General features: G+C 38.9%; 1 protein-coding gene and 1 long non-coding RNA gene across 3 annotated transcripts in view; one reads left to right on the top strand and one right to left on the bottom strand.

Moving 5' to 3' along the window:
• Positions 1 to 20,872, top strand: part of UMAD1 (UBAP1-MVB12-associated (UMA) domain containing 1) — a 218,985-nt gene that overhangs the window by 111,827 nt on the left and 86,286 nt on the right. The window lies entirely within an intron of this gene.
• LOC131829430 (uncharacterized) overlaps positions 11,237 to 20,872 on the bottom strand; it is a 186,932-nt gene continuing 177,296 nt past the window's right edge. For both annotated transcript variants that reach the window (XR_009352850.1, XR_009352849.1), the window contains exon 4: positions 11,237 to 20,812. This is a non-coding gene — a long non-coding RNA (uncharacterized LOC131829430). The remainder of the gene's footprint in view (positions 20,813 to 20,872) is intronic.

The following is a 20,872-nucleotide window of genomic DNA, read 5'->3' on the forward strand; positions in this document are numbered from 1 at the left end:
ATTCCAATGTTCAGATGTTCAATAAGTATTTACTGAGCTTCTGACTCTATGCCAGGCACTGTGCCAGGGAGTAGGGATACACTAGGATAAGCACTAGTAGGGTAAGGTAAGGTCCCTCGTAAGGTAAGGTCCCTCCCTTGACTTTCAGTCAGGTGGGGAGACAGATCATTAAACAGTTAATAAAGTGGAAAGTCGAGAGGTGCTGTGTACTCAGGGGCACTTAATCTAATAGATGAGCAAGCAGGAACTGTAGGACGATGGAGGATGGGGGTGACTTTGGGGCTGCATACTGCAGAGCCCAGCGTTCCTGTAGAACTGAAAGAAGGTTGATTTGAATTTACTTTCTATTTAGCTAGGGAATAGTGAGCGGAGAGAAGAGGGCTGCTAGTTGGAGGGAGAGCTGGGATTCTTACAGGCTCATTTAATAAGCACACATAACTATTTGAAGTTTTAGAAATCCTACGTCCTCCCCAAGATTTTAGAAATAATTATTGTCTTCCTATTCAGTATCTTCGGGATGTTTTTCTGAAAACTTATTGAATTTGTAGCCAAGAAAGTATGGGGTGTGTGTGTGTGTATGTTTGTGTATGTTATATAGTGGTAGAACAGTTCTCTTCAGTCACAGATTGTTTTAATAATGCAATAATAGTTTTATGTTACGATCGGAAGATGGCAGTTAGAACCCAAATGGAGTAATTTTCTCGTTTCAGTAAAACTGTGGAGATGCCTGGGTAGCTCAGTTGGGTGAGCATCTGCCTTCAGCTCAGGTCATGATCCCAGGGTCCTGGGATTGAATCCTACCTGAGGCTTCTTGCTCAGCAGGGAGCCCACTTCTCCTGCCTGCGGCTCCCCTTGCTTGTTCTCTGGCACGCGTGCTCTCTCTCGCTCTCTCTCTCTCACTCTCTCTTACAAATAAATAAAATCTTTACCAAAAAAACTGATTGTGCCATGGCCCAATAAGCAGCAAAATTTACTTGTCCATTTTTTTTTCCTCCTAGGCTATATATGTAGTTAAACTCAACCCAATTTTAAAAATATTTTTTTACTACAAGTTACTGCTTATCGCAGGCAAACCCAGTGACCTACTATTTGTTACTTATATCTGCAGGCCAACAATTTATATTAGGAAGTAAAACTTTACTGTTCAGCATTAAAGTTCATCTGATTAATAAACTGATATTGCCTCAGGTTTCAAACTTTGTCGTGAATAAAGTAGGTCCTCATGCAGTTGAGAAACAGTGCTCCAGCTGCAAGTCCAGAAAATACTTGCTGTTACTCACATAATAAAAGAAGCCCCAAAGCCTTATAATTTATAGATTCATAACCATTTCTTGTTGAATTTATTCTTCTAAATTGTGCAGGTGCTACTTTGGTCTAAAACCTACAGCCCTCTTTAGACTATCTTGAAGAACTCGGAGGTGCTTAATTTTTTTTTCCCTCTTACATTGTGAGCTGGTTAGTGTTAAGGAAAAACTCAGCACTCATTTAAAGTTCAAAGGTGTGATTGTTTTAAAACTTACCCAATATTCCTTTTTTATCATTGAAATAAATGTCATTTTTTGCAGATGTATAATTGTTCATTTATTAAAACCTACTGTGATCTTGCTATGTTCTACACAAGTCTGGATGTTGAACTGATGAATACAACAAAAGTTCCTGCCCTCATGGAAACGTACAGTCTGGGGCAAATTATATTTCGGTGGCTTCTATAAGCATTCCTGCCTGTTCTGCATTCACAGAACTTCTGGCCTAATGAAATCTAGGCAACGATTTCAAGTTCTGGCTTTTCAAGTCCTTTCACCTTAAAATGATGGCAGGAGTGTATTGCTTCAGAGATCACTGTTACTGTTTGTTGTGAATAGTGAACATTCCAAGAAATGAAGCTGGCAACCCAAAGTAGGATTAAACAGTTTGCATTGTTAAGCGTGTTTATTTTAGGTTTCAACTCTAGGGTATTAGTAACTAAAATTATTTCATTAATAAAGCAGCATTTTCCCAGAGTTTCCTAAGAGGATAAACAATTTTCCAGGAGATCATCATTGGCTAATATGAATTCTGCAGTAAGGTACTCAGCTTCAGATCATAATAACAATTACCACCCCCCACCCCGTGTGCCACAATAAGAGTTTCACTTTAGTGCCAGGTACTGTTTTAAGAGCTTTACATAAATTTACTAGTCTAATCCTCAAAGTAATGCTTTGAGGTAGATACTATTATTATACTTCTGTATTACATACGAAGAAGCTCAAACTAAGTAACTTGCCCAAGGTTACAAAGCTAGCAAGAAGCAAGGCCCGGATGAGATCCCCTGTGTCATCCTGTGTGCTCTAGAATAGCTTCTCCTACTAAAGTAGATGCTTCGCATTACCCTTCTCACTTTTTTGTGTTCTAGTAATTTGCTTTCTCCCAGATATGTAAATATTTATTTGTTTAGCATGCACATTGTACTCTGAAAGTGACCATATGGGCTTTTTTATTAGGGTTTTTCCCCCATGTTCATAACGATCCTATCTTACAAAGGTTGGTTGGTCTGTTTGTTTGAATTCTAAGCCTAGGAGGTAGGGTAACCTGGAAGTTCATTTGTTTTGGTTCCTTATGGAGTTTGCTGGCTCATTCGTTAACTAATTAACATATATGGGTTTTTTTATACTTAGTACCCTGGCAGATTGATCACATTTAAAGTGAGAAGTCAGTCAAATTCATTGCATGTGAAATTTTATTTTTCTATACCTCTGGAGAACAATGAAAACAGAGAAGCAGTCTTTGTTGTCCCCTAAAGAGACGGAGCATGGTTTTGCCAACCTCATGTTCAGACAGGGATTTTCTCTTTTGTCCTTGCCGTATTTTGGGTTACTTTTCTCCCTTTGGGTTTCCTGCTGGAGCAAGTTATTTTTGCCGTTCTGACTCCCCACCCTGTTCTCGAACTTGTCAGGGCTGTTTGGTCCCAGGACCACCCTCCTCTCCTGTTGTGCGTTCCTTCTGCTCCTCCTCCAAGGTCCGCTGACGGCCCCTTCTGGGATGGGGCCTCTGCTCTTCTCCCAGTCTGGAAGGACTTGCTGCCTTCCGTTTGTGTGCTTCATTTTCTTTGCTGCTCTGTTAACTAATTACACTCCTTGAGGATAAGTTTTTGTGTGTTCTCTTGTTTCTTACACTGCAAAATCCTCAGCCCCACCCAAGTGCCAGATAAGTATTAGGGCTTTGATATTTGTTGAATGAATGCATAGCTATATTGTAGCACTTACTTTATTGTATTTAATAGTTTGGGCATGTTTTTCTCCTTCCCCTTTTATTCATGTTTTGTATTTTCCCCAATGTCTGTAACATATTTAGTAGTCAGTGTTTCCTGAATTAATGAATGTGCGTCTAAATCATACTTGTACATTCTGTGGCACAGCAGGTAGAGAGGACTAAAAGGCAGGGCCATAATGGATAGTACTAAAAGGCCCATCGCAGCAGAAATTTTAGAACTCTGCATCAAGAAAGATAGAGCAGAAGCTTCAAATCCAGTTGTCCCCTTTCATTCATCTGTCTGGAAGTTTAGCTTTTGCATGTCTGTATTGTACACATTTGGACACAGCAGTCAGAATGAGCCCCTGATACTCCTGTGTCTGTAAGGGAAACATGGCAAAGGAAGTAGCTCTAGAACTAGGGACGGAAAATTCCGTAAATCTGCTTCTGTCAATTAGGGAGACTTAATTATACAAAAATCTCAAAAAAAAAAAAAAAAAAAAAAAAAGGTAAGCACCCACCATTGTCTGCTTTTTCAGATGTAGAGAACTTTAAGTATCCTATTTTAAGTTTTACATTGGGTCACAGAAATTAGGACCTCAGGAATAATAGACAGGCTTATTTACAGGGGTCCCTGGGTGGCTCAGTCAGTTAAGGTCTGCCTTTGGCTCATGTTGTCATCCTGGGGTCCTGAGATCAAGTCCTGCATCGGGCTCCCGGCTCAGTTCAGGGAGCCTGCTTCTCCCTCTCCTTCTGCCTGCCACTCCCCCGCTCGTGCTCTTTCTCTCTGTGTCTTTCTGACAAATAAATCTTAAAAAAAAAAAAAAAAAAAAAAGTTTATTACATACTGTGGGAAGCTAGGAGACTAGGATGCCCTACAAATCATACGATGCTTTCACCAATCAAATGCTTGTAGAGTGCTCCATCTGCACCCACCTAGTGGGCTTGGTGGCCTGCTGACCTTGGCCAGTGAAATTTATCTTGGAGTGTTCCTTTTCGTTTCCTTAAAGAATGGAGAGAGGTGGAGAGGGGTAGAGGGAAGCACATTTATGTAGAGGAAGCAGCATGTCCTAAGACAGAGTTCTGACAGCTTGGAGTGTTCTAGCAGTGGTACAGCACATTTATGATGGTCAGAACATAGGGTCCAGGAGAAGCAGAGGAAAGAAATGGCCACTGGCCTTGGGGAAGCAGACCTAACTGGATGAAGGTAGGTATTGAGAGCTGTTGGGAACTTAAAACCCATCAGCACCATAATCCTACTCTTCCCTGGTCTCCTGCCCACCGCCTTTGCAACCAGCATTCCTCTTACGGTGCAGACTGACCCTGGTACAGATTTACGATTTCTGCCTCTAGCTCAGCACTCAGAATGACTTTCTTCTCTTTTTAAAATTTTTCTCCAACCTGTTTTTTATGAGCTGCATTTTTTATTATCTGTAGTAAGTATTCGAAACTGGAACAACTTTTCTCAGGAGCCTCAGCTCTCCTGACCCCCTAATTTTAAAGTAATGACTCATTGCCCTTGTCCTTTTTCTGAGGAAATAGATAGTATCTGGCATATGCTCCCTCAGCGTGCCACCCCTCCACATCCAGACTTCTATTCACCTTCGGCCATCCTTATAGTCTTTCTGCCTCATAGGAAAGTGTGTGTTCACTGTTCTCCGCTCCGACTCCTCCTCCAGTGCTCTTGAGCTTGCTGCGTGCTCTGGGACCTTCCTCTGTTGATCATTTGCTCTTTTATTTCTTCCTTATTTTAGGCTCTTTCCTTTCAGCTCATCAACATTCTTAAGTCTCTCCTACTCTTGAAACTCCATTCTTTGAATTTTCTCCCCCCACCCTCCACCAAGATGTCCTGTGTTTCTCCTTATTTAAACAAGGAAGGTGGTCTGAATATTTAGAAAGATTATCTGGCTGAGAGCTAGAGGAGGAAGTCAGGGAAGGCAGAAAGTTGAGGAGAGGTTCAGTTAGGATGGTGTCGAATTAGAACGGTGACCATGGGGAGGAGCAGACAAGTTTGAGGGGTATGGAGGAGGTAGAATTGACCCAACTTTGAATGGATATGAGACTCGAGGGAGAGGGAGAAATCCCTAATGACTCCCATGAATTGAGGGAGTGAATACAGAAAGAGGAGCAAGTTCACTGGTGGAAAACAATGTATTCCTTTTTGGAATACATTATCCAGATGAACTGCTCTTGGGGCATCCAGTTGGTGAAATTGAGTAGGCAGTTCGAAATATGGGAAGTATGGTCTGTAGCTCAAGAAAAATGCTTGTTCTTTAGAAACAACTTTGCTTGTCAAAGGCGTATTGGTATGTCTTGAGTTATAGTATTGGATGAGATCCCTTATAGGTCCAGTAAGAAGAGAAAAGCCCTGGAGAATAACAGAGCTGGTAGAATAAGAGGAAGCAATGAAGGAGATGGAGAACAAGAGTAGCTAGAGGCATACGTGTGTGTGAGGTGTGTAATTTTTTGTTTTGTTTTTTAGCTCTTTGAAGACCAGGATAATTGCATCTCCCGCTTTTATGCAAAATGTGCCAAAATTGTGTAGACTCCATCAATATCTAATACATGCCATTATTGATAGAGCCTATTGAAAATGGAGTCAGCACCTTCATGAGAGCTTCCTTTACCTTACGTCACATATTGCTGGGGTTTCTGGAAGGAACGAATTTGTCAATCTCATAGTTTGGGAAGGGAACATTCAACAGGAGACACTTGGAAAAGTTGGGTGACTGGTGTGCTTAGGAGATGACAGTCACTGCAGCAGCACGGGGTGTTATTTTCAGTAGCAACTCATTTATCGATGTAGGTGATACTGATGGCTGTCTTCTATTAGACATCATCGGTAACTTCACGCCAATAGTTTTGTCACCCAAGTGGAGGTTCTCAAATCTGAACATTTTCTTGTTTTTATCTCCTTGACGTTCGATCACATTTACATTCCATTGCAACACTCTAGTCATGAGTCAGAATGAAAAGCTGTTCGAAAGTAGATTATATCCTTATGTTTCTGCAAAAAATCTTGGGATTGGGGGTAGAAATTGACAGCAACCCAAGAATTCATCCGAAGCCACTAACAACTTAGACTGGCCTCGTTTTAGCTGGGGCCCACTCAGGGTCTCCATGGAGGTGGGGGAGGTGGTGGGCAGTGTCATAGGATCAGTACAAGAGGGATCCCTGGAGGTGTGCAAAGAAAGTCTTAAAGCTTCTATTTATAAATTATTTGTCTCCCCCTTAAGAAACAGCTGTCTATTTTTGTGTGTGTTTTCTAATGTTCCCTAGAGATCGGTACATTGGTCCATGTCTGTAAGTAACTAAATTATATTGATATAAATCTAGAGGAGGCGTGTTCAAATGTCTTTAAACTGTGTTTGCTTGATTGGGACTACACTCTGGGAGACCTCGTCTAAGTCTTAGACACTGTTTGAGTGTCGTGAGTCAATTGGGAACATTTGGAAGTTTCTTACCAAAATTCTGTCAGTAATTTTAGCTTCTATCCGAGTCCAAAGTGTTTTGCTTGCAAATGCAGATGTATGACTTAATCTTAATTCCACAGCATGGATTTTAATGGAGAGCATTCAAACGCAAGTTCAAATGCATCCATTGCCCTCTCTGGGAACACGCCAGTCTCTCACGAACTACCTAGTGCCTCTGCACACACGGTGCGCTCTTTACAGCCCTCCTTTAGTCACAGACAGTTTAAGCTGTTAAATAGTATCTTGCTTTAAAAGGTAGGCTGATGGCGTTTCTATCTTCTGGTACATCTGGTAAGTTAATAAATACAGTCTCTGCGAGTATCCTGCAGGGACCTGTTTTTACACGCATACAGGGACGTTTATGCAGAAATCAAAGGCCATGAATCAGAAGAACACAACTCTTGTTTCCAGTGTACTGGAGGCTTAAAAAAATTGGCTTTGAAAAATTGAAAGTAGTGTGGTTTGTTTTTATTGTGGAACCGATCAGGAAGAACAATTTACAGTCATTGCCATTCTTCACAGCTGAATGGAGTAGAGGAGCCTGCCTCGTGAAATGGAGCAGCTGCGCCCGTTTTCTCTGGGCTCACAAAAACATTTGCTTTTTCATCGAGAACTTTGGATGGTGGGGTACAGTTTGTTTTCATGATGGAAGTGGTCAGTTGTGCCTTACCAGACAGCTGTAGTGTAATTAAGAAAAACTGTGAAAGTGGATTAAATATAACAGAAGAAGCCTTTTTTTTTTAAAGGGGGGTGGTCACCTTAAATTTATTCATTTTTCTTTATGCTTAAAAAGCAGAAATACCACTGTAATTCTGGTCTATAAGATTTTACTCTTTCACCGTATCATTAGGAAATAGATTAGACTACTGCAGAAAAATTGTTTGCTTTTGGGACAAATGCAAATTAAAAAGTAGGAGTTTTAAGATGAGTTAGCTTGTGAGAGAACTGCTTTCAAAACAATGTTTAAAAGAAGGAACTGCACACTTATATTTATGTTGACTTTAATGCATTCTAAAAGTTAGTGATTTCTTTTGTAGAGAAAAGTTTTTTTGAGGCAGCTTTTTAGATTCAGTTTGGCTCCAAGTTGAATGTTAGGAGAATTATCTGTTTTTGATGACCAGAAATTATGAGAGATGAAAATCACATTTTTCTTGGTAAATTTTTAAATGAATTAGTCAAATAATAATGAAGTAATCTGGGGAAGTGTTGATTTGTTGTAGTTAAATGTGGAACATTAGGCTGTCAATGGGCTTTGAAAAGCATAGATTTATTTTATGCAGCAGACTTTGAAATAAGAATAGAAATGCCTTAATTTGCATCATAGTCTACAGTGGGAAAGTAACTGTTACAAGGTCAGAGGAAGCTGAATTTTAAAAAATATATATATTATTGCGCTCACAAATAACCAAGATGCGTACTAGGCGTTCGTTGTTTTTATACTGATTGCCTAAGATGTTGAAAAACCAGATACTCGCCCTAGGCAAAATAAAAGATTCAGGTTTGCTCTAAGAGTTTATCCTATACTGAAGATTTTGTAGGAAAGACTCTTGGATTTTATTTGTTAGGGAATCTGGAAAGCTGGAGGAAGGGAGGGAGGGGGCAGAGAGTCACAGCCCAAAAGCTCTAGCTGTTTCCAGTCTGGAAGCCCTTATCCTGGGAGTTTTCATAGAAGGAGGACTCTACAATGGGTATTTTCGAGAAAAATCCCAACCGTCACTTCCCCACTCCGTGGTGGCCCATTCTCTCCCGATTCCTTGTGTCTTCCCTCATCAGAAGCCCTAAGAAGACTCTGAGAATCAAGCCTGACTTTATTTCTAAATTGCAAACCATAGCTGCAATTTGATAGTTGGTTTTTTGGTTTGCAAACTGAGCCTTCATGTGTACTACACTCTTCTTCAGACTCCAGTATCTGCAGAGTCCAGGCAAAGTTGACTTCAGGAAGGTGAACAAAGGAGAGTGTATGGTGGACTGGAAAGGTAGACTAGCAGTTAAGAAACTGTCTGAGGCTAGGTTTTCAAGTAAGCATGGCAACAAAGAACAGTGAAGATAGCAGTGTGATGGAATGAAGAAATTACTGGGAATTCTAATCACTGAAATTAGAATCCAGAGATTGGATTCAAGTCCCAGCTAACCTAGCTTTGGGGGAAGTCATTCTCTCAGGTTCTGTTTCTTCTTGTATCCGGTGGAACTGCGATAACTCTTCTACACACCAAACAAGTTGTGAGTCTTCAGAAAGAAAAGGGGAGAGACAGTTGTGGGCGGGCCACTATAATCCAGTAGTGTAGTTATGGGACCAGTTGAGCAACTGTATCTTTTCTGGAGGGGTGAAAGTGGGGAAGAATTCTTGGTAGCAAGAAAAGAGAACGTAGCAAACATTAAATCTGGCTAACATCGATTCTTTCTCTGAGTGTTCTCAGAGCTCTTTGAGAATCCTGTTATTTATCTCTGTTTGATCCCCAACCCACCACTTCCACCATAACACCAATTCCAAACCCTTTCACCCTCCCTAAGTCCCAGCCCAGCCCCTTCTTCCTTAGTCTTGGGTTTTGCTGGAGGTTACCCTCCCCTCCTCTGCCAGGGTTACCCTTTCCCACCTACCATCTGGAAGTGTTTCTCTTTATCCGTTCCCTTTTTTCACTTTCTGTCTCATCCTCACAAAAGGTAAACTGTGTTCTTGATGCCTTCTCATCCTACCTCATCTCAAACTTTGCTTTACCAGTTATCTCATATCTTCCTCTTGTTCCTCTCATCTCTCCCTTCCTGGTTCTTCTCCATAGTCAAGTGGCTCTGAGTTCAGTGTCCTATGTGGTTGGTTGGTTGGTTTTCATTTTCACTGATGAAATTAAGAGTGATTTGAGTACTTCCTTTCATCCTTCATCCATGCTTTCTTTAGATCCATTTCAATCTGATTACTGTATATTTCACTATGAGACTCATGTCTCAGAAGGCACCAGTGATCTCATGGTCAAATCCAGTAACCATTACTCTGTTTGCTTCCATTGGTCTCCATGCAGAGTTCCACATGGACTTCTGCGGCCTCCCCTCTACTAATTACAGGCCTCTCCCTCTCTGGCGTCTGTTGTGTCAGTACATTCCTTGTTCTTCTCACTGACTTCTCTTCTCTTTTCCTTGGCCTCTAAGGGTAGATGTTCCCTAGAATGCTGTACAGAGCTCACACAATATAGAAACATTCATTCAAATTGGGTAGAGGACCTAAATATAATATCTAAATCTATAAAACTAATAACAACATACAGGAAAATCTTTGTGACCTTGGACAAAGATTTTTTTAAGAGCCAACACAAAAAGCGTGATCCATAAAAGAAAAGATTTGATGAATTGGGTCTCATCAAAATAAATATTCTTCTTTAGAGAGGTATTTTTAAGAAGATGAAAAACTCAGATTGGGAGAAAATATTTACAAAATGTTTTTCTGATAAAAGACTTGCATCCAGAACATAAAGAACTTTGAAAACTGCATAATAAGAAACAAAGAGCCTCATTTAAAAAAAAAAAAAAAAAAAAAAGTGAGGTGGGCAGATATGTGAACAGATACTTGATCAAAGAAGATATATGGATGGCAAATAAGCACATGAAAAGATGCCCAGTATCACTAGTTACTGGGGAAATGTAAATTAAAAAGCCACGATGAGATACCACTATACCCACTGGAATGACTAAAATCGCAATTATTGACCATACCAAATGTTGGGAGGATGTGGAGAAATTGGAATTTGCAAATAGTATTACTGGTAGGAATGTGAAATGGTGCAGCCATTCCATTCCTAGGTTTTTACTGAAGAGAAATGAAATAATGTGCTGTAGGACTCCTTTTATATAAAAGTCTAGAAAACCTGGTGATGGAAAGCAGAGTAGTTGCTTGGGGATGGGAGTGTGGTCTAGAAGGAATGGATTGCAAAGGAGCATGAGGAAATTTGGAGGAGTGATGGATATATTCATTATGTTGATTGTGATGATGCTTTCACAAATGTATACATATGTCAAAACTGATCAAATTTGACACTTGAAAATGTGCAGTCTGTTATACATTAATTATACCACAATAAAACTATAAAAAATTCATAGAACTACACACTGAAAAGGATGAATATTACAACATGTAAATTATCCCTCAATAACCCTGACTTTAAAAAGAAAAAAAAGCATATGAGAAAATGAAATATGGGGATTGAGGTTGCAAAAATAATTAAAAGCCAATCTGAAAAGATTACAGACCATACGATTCCATTTATGTAATAGTCTCCAATGACAAAGGTATAGAGATGGAGAACAGATTGGTGGTTGGTTGCCAGGGTTTAGGGATGGTAACCATGGGGGAAAACGAAGTGAAGATTACATGGGAATTTTCAATGCTATTTGTGTAACTGTATAATAGGCAACTAATAAATCTATAATTATATCAAAATAAAAAGTTTCTTTTTTTTAGAAAGCCAATTAGGTATTTTTGTGTTCTCTGATGGGAAGCCATCAGTGTTTTTATATGTTAACTCTACAGTAATGTTTATCACACAGACTCTAGAAACTGATTTTATTGAGATAAAATCATACATACAACTTAATGTTGCATTGTTGTAGATAGAAAACGCATCAAGAATCATTTTCCAATTGCTGGTTCCCCATCTGAACATCGAATATCTTAACTTTTTTCTCCAAGATTCTTACTTAAATTTTTCTGACTAGATAATACATACACATGGTTAAAAATACATAACAAAGGAAGCAATGAAAAGTCATCTCCCAAAGATTTCTTCTACTTCACAGTTCGTACTTCCTCAAAAGTAAACAATTATTAATTTTTTTAAAGATTTTATTTATTTATTTGACAGAGATCACAAGTAGTCAGAGAGGCAGGCAGAAGAGAGAGGAGGAAGCAGGCTTCCCGCTGAGCAGAGAGCCTGATGCGGGGCTCGATTCCAGGACCCTGGGATCATGACCCGAGCCAAAGGCAGAGGCTTAACCCACTGAGCCACCCAGGCGCCCCAACAATTATTAATTTCTTGTGTATTCCTCCAGAGTTTCTTCATACGTATATAAGCAAATGCAAATATATTTTTTTATGCTCCTCCGCTTTTTAAAAAATTTGTCAGAGACAGAAAGCATATAAGCAGAGGGAGCAGCAGGCAGAGGGAGAAGCAGACTACTCACTCAGCAAGGATCCCAATGCGGGACTTGATCCCAGGACCCAGGAATCATGACTCGAGCTCAAAGCAGATACTTAACCAATTGAGCCACCCAAGTGTCCCTCTCCTCCTTGTTATTATCCAAAAGATAGTTTACTATATTGAATATTTTACATATTTCGCTTAACAGTGTCTTAAATTTTGAAGGTGATATGCAGAGAGCCGCTAAATTCTTTTTGACAGTTGCATAATATTCCATTATGTCTTTAAATACATATATTCTATACATACATTTAGAGACAGTTACATAATACACACACACCTGTGTTCATGCACACATACACACATATACATAATATTTATATACTAGGTATTTCCAGACTTCCACTTTTGTAAACAGTACTGGAGGGAATATCCTTATACGTATGTCATTTTTTACATGAACAAATATATGTGAATATGTGAAATTGCCCATACTGACTTTTTTACTCTAGAAAAAAATTTTATGCAGTTGAGCCTAATATATGTGGAATAAGTTTCCAGAAGTGTAATTATTGGAGACAAAATGTTTAGTGTCCTTTGGATTTTCTGCTTCCCTACCAGATGTATATGATAACTTGGATGCCTAAAAATGGAGTGGAGACCCACTGCATCTGTGTTCTTTTCCATAGAGCTGAGGGTGAGATGCCCATGTGCACACACAGGGGTATTTCCCAAAGCCAGGTCTCACTCTCCCCCTGACCCAGTTCTGTCAGGCTTCCTTGCCTGTTTCTGAAAGCCTTTGGTTTCTCCTTATTCACAGACCTAGACTAGAGCTCTAAGCCCTTTGTCTTTCCCCAGGGGGTATTGCCCCAAATACCTTCTTATCTGCTATAAGTGTGTTATCCCGCATTGGTTCTCCCAATTAATGCAGCCTTAGTATTACATTAGGTCTTATGTGTTAAATCAGAATCTCTGAAAAAGGCTGTTTGTACACCAGACAAGAAGATGGAATGTACCCTCCTCCATAATGAGCCTACAGATTAGAGTCTTGGCTTCTCCAACACTGGTTGTGTATATGAGTTTGTAGGCAAGAGAGAGAGAGAGAGAGAGAGAGAGAGAGAGAGAGAAAGAGAAAGAAAATAGGGCAAAATTTAACAGTTGGTTAATAAAGGTGAAGGGTAAAAGGGAAACATTACTGAGGCCCCAGGGCCTTGAGGGTTGGGCAGAATGCCAGCCTGTGGGCAAAGGATCAGATTTTCTATTGATTTAACTTGTTTTAAAATAAAAAGTTGAGAGAAAGCATATTCACTCCTGAAATTATTTACCTTGAATTAGTTGGTCTTCATCACCCATTATGTTCTTAGTTTTTGTTTTGCTATTTCTAGATCTGAAGACATCTTAAAAACTCTGCCCCCAGATTAAGAAAAAATGATGATAGCAATTTATAATTATTGAGGGTTTCCTCTGATGTTGGGCATTTTATGTGGATGATCTCATTTAAGCCTCTTATCAACCTGTTATTGTCTTTATCATTTCTCAAATGAAACCATTCACACACAGTGAGGTTAAATAACTTGCCCCAAATTACACAGCAAACATGTGGTAGAAATGTACTTGCTGTGCGACCTGCTGTCACTATGCTTGACCCGGTCTTTATTTTGGCCTGAAGTATTTGAAGAGAAAGATAGATTATCCTCTGGCTAAAGCTCTTAGAGCAATCTCCTGGTCCAGATAATGGGATCATCTGAAGGCTTCATGAAGAATGCAAGTGGTTGTACCTGGAGTGGAAAATTGACAAGCTTCTTGATATGTTAAATTTACAAAACTCTAGGAAAAAGGACCTGTTCTGTGTGCATACAGCAGCCCTTTTTACCCCTTCTTTTGAGTTTGCCTCTTTCGTGCATACTCACCAGCCTGTTAAGAGGCGTCATTGGCTCTTTTTTGGTTTATTTCCTGTATGTTTTTTTCTCTGTTGACTCCTTTCCCTCAGAATTTAAACAGGTTCCCCCTTTACTCCACACACCCTCAGCCACCACCATCTCTTCTCCAAACCAAGCTTTCCTAATAAATGACACCACTGGGGTCTTTTTCTGTTTTCCACCAGCTCCTCTAATCCTCCACAATCCCTTGCTTATACCCCCAACAGCCGATTTCCTTCTAGCGATTTTTCTGTGCTATTGTTTAATTCACAAAACTGAGACTATAATTCATGCACAGTTTTGTGGCATGCTTTTCTTCCTGCTTTAATATTGTGGACATTTTTTCATGTCATGAATTTTTAAACCCTTCTTATTGATGAATGGCATACAGAACATATAGAATGTATATAGAATAGCATACAGAAACAAATTTAAATTTCAATGATTTTTCATATGTCATTACCATCTAGATCAAGAAATAGAAATTACAGAATCCTAGAATATCCCCCAACCCACCACCATTTTCTGTCATTTTACCCAACTCTCCAAAGGTATCCTGACTTCTTGAAGCATAGATTGTTTTATGTGTAAGAAATGCATGTAAATGCAGTCCTACATTGTATACATTTTGTGTCTTGCTCATTTCATTAAATGATTGTGAAATTCACCCACATTATATGCAGGTGTAGTTGATTATTTGTTTTATAATATTCTATTGTGTGAACACGTGAATGTTTTCAAACATAACGTTAATGGGTATATATTATTCCATTGTATAGATATGCCATAATTTATTAATTCTATTTTTGCTAGGTTTTTTGCTATGATAAATAACCCTATAATGAACATCTCTATGTATAAATACTTAAACTAATGTCTGACCACCCCCTTAGAATATATTCTGGAAGTACATTTACTAAGAGGATATAAGCTCTTTTACAGTTCTTAATACATATTGTCAGATTGCTTTCTGAAAATATTACACCAGTTTACTTTTCTGTTAACAAATCACCTGGCACATAGGTATTCAGTAAAATGTCATTGATGTGAGCTCAATGTACTAAAAGTTCTTTTATATCTTGGGATCCATTTCCGAGTTTTATGGTCAATGATCTTTTCAGTTCATTATTGTTTCAATTAATTTAGCACTAATATTCTCCCTAATTCTTTTTTTTAATTGCCTGATTGTTCTTATGTTTTAAATTTTACTGGTATAGCTTTAAAATATATTGCCAACTTCAGGAGGAAAAAAATGAGGATTTTATTGGAATTGCCTTACTGGTATTTCTCTAAATTTATGTGGCAAGAATTGACATGTATATAATCCTACCCAGGATGATTCCCCATTCAAGTATTTTCATTAAATGCTCCATCATAAAGTTTTGTAAGTTTATTCACCCAGGACCTGGTTTTCAAAAAATTTTATTTCCACATATTTTATATTTTGTGGCCATTATGAATTGGATAATTTCATTATATTTTATAATTAGTTATTTGAAAGCTATGGAGTTTTATATATTTATTTTGTATTTATCCTCCTGGTTGAGCTCTTACTAATGCTAACAGCTTTTGTTTGGATTTGGTACCATTCATGCTTTGGGGTTTGTGACCATTTAGTTTCTAAATTCAGAGAGGGAGAAATTGGTATGAGGATAAATAGAAAAAAGTAACCTCAAAAACTATTTTTAAATAGAGTTGTAGAATTCTGATGATTTGCAAAACCCCATTTTTTTCATGCATTGAGGTATTCTTTCTGCCAAATCCAAACCATTTTCCTCTAGACTTATATTTTGAATGAAGAAGTCACACTTTAGTTCAACATAAAATTAATGAGATTTTTAAATGTGAAAACATCTATCATCACGGTAGGTAAATTACTCCTGTAATCAAAACCACATCATTTACTGTTCGTGTTATGCTAAATTTACTTTTTTCCATTCTCTTACTTATAAAAAAAAATTATTTATTAGAGAGAGAAAGTACAAGTGGAGGGAGGAGCAGAGGGAGAGGGAGAGAATCTCAAGCAGACTCCCTGCTGAGCATGGAGCCCAGCACGGGGCTGTATCTCACAACCCCAAGATTGTGAACTGAGCTGAAATCAAGAGTCAGGTGCTTAACCGACTGAGCCACTAGACACCCTCTCTCATTTTTTAAACTTCCATTTTTTTTTCTTCTTTTCTTTTCTTATCTTATCCATGTTCTCTATTTTGCTTCTCTATTTCTTTTTAGGAATATAGTAGTTTGGGAAGAATTTTTTAATACTATCAGAAAAAAAATCTTCAAAGTAAGGGAAAAACTAGAAATCTTTCAGTTCCTCTAATTTCTCTCCCTATATTCACCTATACTTTTCTGTTCTGGATATTTCTCGTGATTTTCTGTCTCCTTATACACTATTTATTTGTGTGAATGTTTACACGTATGTACATGTGAGATATATGTGTTTGTGTCACCTGTTTTTTGTTACCACCTTAGAGGTAAGAAAATATGTCTAGGTCACATATAAACATGTTATTGCATATATAATAATTTTTCTTAGTTTAAACAGTTCTAAGTTTTTTTAACTTGTAAATTTAACTTGTAAATTTGTTGTCTTATTACTTTTTTTACTCATTTTAAGTGTGAGGGTTTTTTGGTGGGTTTGTTTTTTGTTTTTTCTTTTTTTGTTTTGCTTTGTTTTCTTTTTTATTTGTTTTTGTTTTGCTTAATCTTAATAGTTTTAAGATTAATAGCTTAATCTTAATAGTTTTAAGTACACAGAAACTTGAACCACAAATGTAATCAGAAAATAATACTTTAATCCAAGTTAATCCACATTGTTGACCTTCTGTGCCTACATCAGCAATAATAGCAGAATGTCTGGTACATAATCTCTTGTGTGGACACCCACATGCACAGGCCAAGTCTGATCTAGAAATGAGATCCTCTTTTGAGATGGTAGTTTTGCTGGTTTTTAAGAAAATACCATTAAGTATCTCATTTAATCCTCATAAGAGACAGGGTGGTTGTATGGTCTTATCTCATTTGTAAAGTGAAACTAGGTCAGACCCACTACAGATAGTTGTAGCATGCTCTCAGTGGTCGGTTAAGCCACGGTGGGGATTACTAAAATACGTATTTCCTGTGTCAAAATAAAAAGAATTCATGATCTCTATATGGCAGTAGAGTAAGTTGGAGTATGAGAACTTAAGAATCCCGTCTTCTATAGAACAGAAATTTTATTTTCCAAAAGGCAGATGCTGTAGGGTGTGTTTCTGTGGGTCTTTACTAAGCTTTGAGGCTGGGAGGAGAGAAGGAATGGGCCACAAGGACACCATGTTCCCATCTCCCTTATAAAACGGGCTCACGGGCAGGAACAGAGGACAGCAGTCAGGATTAGCTCAAAGGAAGGGGTGCCTGGGTAGCTAAGTGGGTTAAGCCTCTGCCTTAGGCCCAGGTCATGATCTCAGGGTCCTAGGATCGAGTCCTGCACTGGGCTCTCTATCCAGCAGGAAGCCTGCTTCCCTGTCTCTCTCTGCCTGCCTGTCTGCCTACTTGTGATCTCTGTTTGTCAAATAGATAAATAAAATCTTAAAAAAAAAAAAAATTAGCTCAAAGGTTGTTTCCGTGGCTTTGCTACCAGGAGGTTTAAGAAATGATCTCTTAGAAACTTTAGAGGTAAAGTGATGTGCTTTCATTAGAGAGCTGTAAAACTGGTTCCAAGTCCTTAAGAGAAAATGGAAATGAAACATAAGAGCCAAAAATAATTACACCAACCACATAGTTAAAAACCAACAACAAAACTGCTTCAACAGGCACCTTGTTCCATGTGGCATTTGGTTTGTTTTGCACAATGTCATAAAAGTACACGGTCAGTGTACTTCCGGTTAAGCAAAGTGAAACCAGAAATAGACTCTATGCCCCATCTACTCTAATTCAATACACACAAAAAGGTGAAATAAATTTAAAATGATAAATGGATCCAGGTTGCCTATGATGCTATGCCATTCTGACGGTGGATATTGTTCAGGGAGAAAATTCAGAGTAAACGGTTTCCTTTTATAATTACGTTAAGAAGAACATGGGTCTTAAATCCATACAGAGTTTCATTTGAATACAGACTCTATCGCTTAGGCATTTTTTGATGCTGGAAACTTTACCTCTCTTTCTCATGATTTTCTTTACCTGCTAAATAAGTAAAAATATTCCTTCAGAAAGTTGTTGGAAAGACATTATCCCTTTCATGAAGTTGTCACAATTTCCATGGAAAGTAGGAAAAAAAATGCTTAAAATCTTTTCAGGAAGAGTGCCATACAAGAAAACAAACAAGACCAGCCTGGTTACATGTTATTGAATCATCTGATTATATTTTTCAGTTAGTTTCTCCCTCCCCCCCCCCCCCGCCTTAGAAAGAGGTTGCTCAATGATCTGAACTGTTTTTGTTGCGTATGAAACGTCCCTGGGTAGTTGTGCATACTGCTTGACTGTGCCATCATTTACAAGGGAAAATGGTAAAAAGATGCAGAGAGTAAAGGATTACTTCTGTTTCGGCTGGTGGGTTAAGGGAGCCACCGAGATCCCTATCTCCACCTTGACCTAGATCTCTGTCTCTTGCCTATCTTTATATCCTATCTATGTATTCTAACCATCCTAATTATTCACCTCATTTATTTTCTGTTTCTTTTGAAATAATTTTGAACTTGCAGAAAAGCTGCAAAAACAGCTTTTTGTCTTATCATTTGAGAGTAAATTAGCAACGTGATGTGTCATCACTTCTAAATACCTTCGCATGCAGTTGGTTGCTAAAAGCAGGGGTATCTCCTACTTTAGTCATCAAAATCAAGAAATTAGCCATCAGAGCCATAGGTCCCTATTTATATTTTGTTCAAATTATGTACTTTGTAGCAGAAGGATCTTATTCAGAATTGCATATTGTCCTGTCTGTTTAGTTTCCTTTAGTCTGAAATAGTTCCTCCGTCTGTCCTTGACTTTTCAATATCTAGATATTTTTGAAGACTACAGACAAGTTATTTTTGACAGATATATCTCAGTTTGAGTTTGTCTGCTATATGTCCCTGAAATTAGATTTAGGTGGTGTATTTTTATTAGGAATATCACAGAAGCTACATGTTCTTCTCATTGCATCTGATATGGGAGTGCATAGTTCCTATTTCTTACATTACTGGAGATTGTTAACTGTGATCTCTTACTTAAAGCCATGCCTACCAGATTTTTCTACTGTAAAATTACTCATTCTCTCTTTATGATCAGTATGTGGCGGATGGTGGTTTTGGACTATGTAATATTTTGTTTCATATCAATCTCCCACCAACTAGTTCTAGCATCTATCTATGCTTCTTGGCTGAATTAATTATTACTCTGATAGTTGCCAAATGGTGATTTTTCTAATTCCTTGGTTTCTTCTGCATTCATCAGTTGGCATTCCACTGCAAGGAAAGAGTCCCTTCTTTTCTTTTTTATTTAGTCACTCTTTTATTTATGTCAGCCTGGGTGCATGGATATTAAAAATTATTTTATCATTTATGGATATTTTTAATGGATTGCAATCTGATATTACTATTATTCATTTTGATATTTAAAATGTCCCAGACTTGCCCAGAGGGAGCTCCTTAATTTCCTTTTTTTTTTGTTCTCCCCCCCCCCCCCAAAGATTTTACTTACCTATTTGACAGAGTGATAGAGGGCCCAAGCAAGGAAGTGGAAGGCAGAGGGAGAAGCGGGCTCCCTATGGAGCAAGGAGCCTGATGTGGGGCTTGATGTAGGGCTCAATCCCAGGACCCTGGGATCATGACTTGAGAAGAAGGCAGATGCTTAACCGATTGAGCCACCCAGGCACCCCGAGGGGGCCCCTTCAAACCGTCCTCCTCACTCTTGGAGCACACTCTGGCACTATGAGATGAACCAGGCCCATCTTCACCCTGCTTGTATTCCAGTAGCCTAAACCAGGCCATTGCTGCCACCCCTCCCCCACATCTTCCCCTGCTTAGTTGGGTCGTGAAGTCCTGCCACTGCCTAGTTGTTGGGACTCAATTCCTCAGGAGGGGAGAGAAGGATGAAGAAAGACATGGATGGATGGATGGATGGATAGGCTGATGGATAGCTAGGTCGACTGACTGACTTAAAAAAAAAAAAAGTGTTCTGCCCATAGATATTGGGAAATAAAAATATTAGCTCATCAGTCTGATAGGGAAATATCAGATATTTGGATAATCAGAAATGACAGATATGTCCCAACTAATTATTTATTTTAACCTTGGAATGTGTCTTAGTCCCTTTGAACTGCTATAACAAAATACCAGATTGGATAGTTTATAAACAACAAAAGTTTACTGGTCAGGATACTGAAGGCTAGAGAGTCCAAGATCAAGGCACCAGCCGGCACCGTCACTTTCTGGTGAGGGCCCTCTCCCTGGTTCAGAGCAGGTGTCTGCTTGCCCTGTGCTCACATGGTGAAAGGGGCTAGGGACCTCTGTGGGGTCTCTTGTATAAGGCACTTTTATGTATACTTATATGTGTAAGGTCTCTTGCATAAGGCACTTGTATAAGCCACTAACCCCGTTCCTGAGGGCTCTACCATTGTGACCCAAGCACTCCTGAAGTCCCCACCTCCTAGTATCATCATCTTTGGGGGTTAGGATTTCAAAATGTGAATTTTGAGGAGACACATTCAGACCATAGAACGTTTCTGCTGTCTACTGATGTTTGAATATGGGTCCATTTACTGTTCTGAGAACTCGGCCTAAACCAACCCAAGTTCTCCAGCTCTTTATCCTACTCCTTCTATATACAGCCTCCCTGTCTGACAAACTTCTTACTAAGTCCACTATTTGCTATTATCTCGGAATCAGGCTTAAGAAACCATATTCTTTATAGTTTCCTTTCCGATGTCTTTTGCCCTGTCATGCATAAGTAGACGCATGGCCTACAGACCAGTTGGCACTGTACAGAGAAGCATTCCGTAGTTTCCTCCTCAGGAAGCCTTGGTGGGAAGCTACTTCGTGCTCTTCCTCTTCAATTGGGATTGCCCCGTGCTCTGGTTTCCAGGACCTTTGTCTCTCATGAGGGCTGATGTCTGGTGAAGAGAGAGAATCTGTTAGTCTCAGGAGGGAAGTTTGCTTTTTAAAAGTCTGGA

Source organism: Mustela lutreola, chromosome 4, assembly GCF_030435805.1.
Source record: "Mustela lutreola isolate mMusLut2 chromosome 4, mMusLut2.pri, whole genome shotgun sequence".
Taxonomy (NCBI): Eukaryota; Metazoa; Chordata; class Mammalia; order Carnivora; family Mustelidae; genus Mustela; species Mustela lutreola.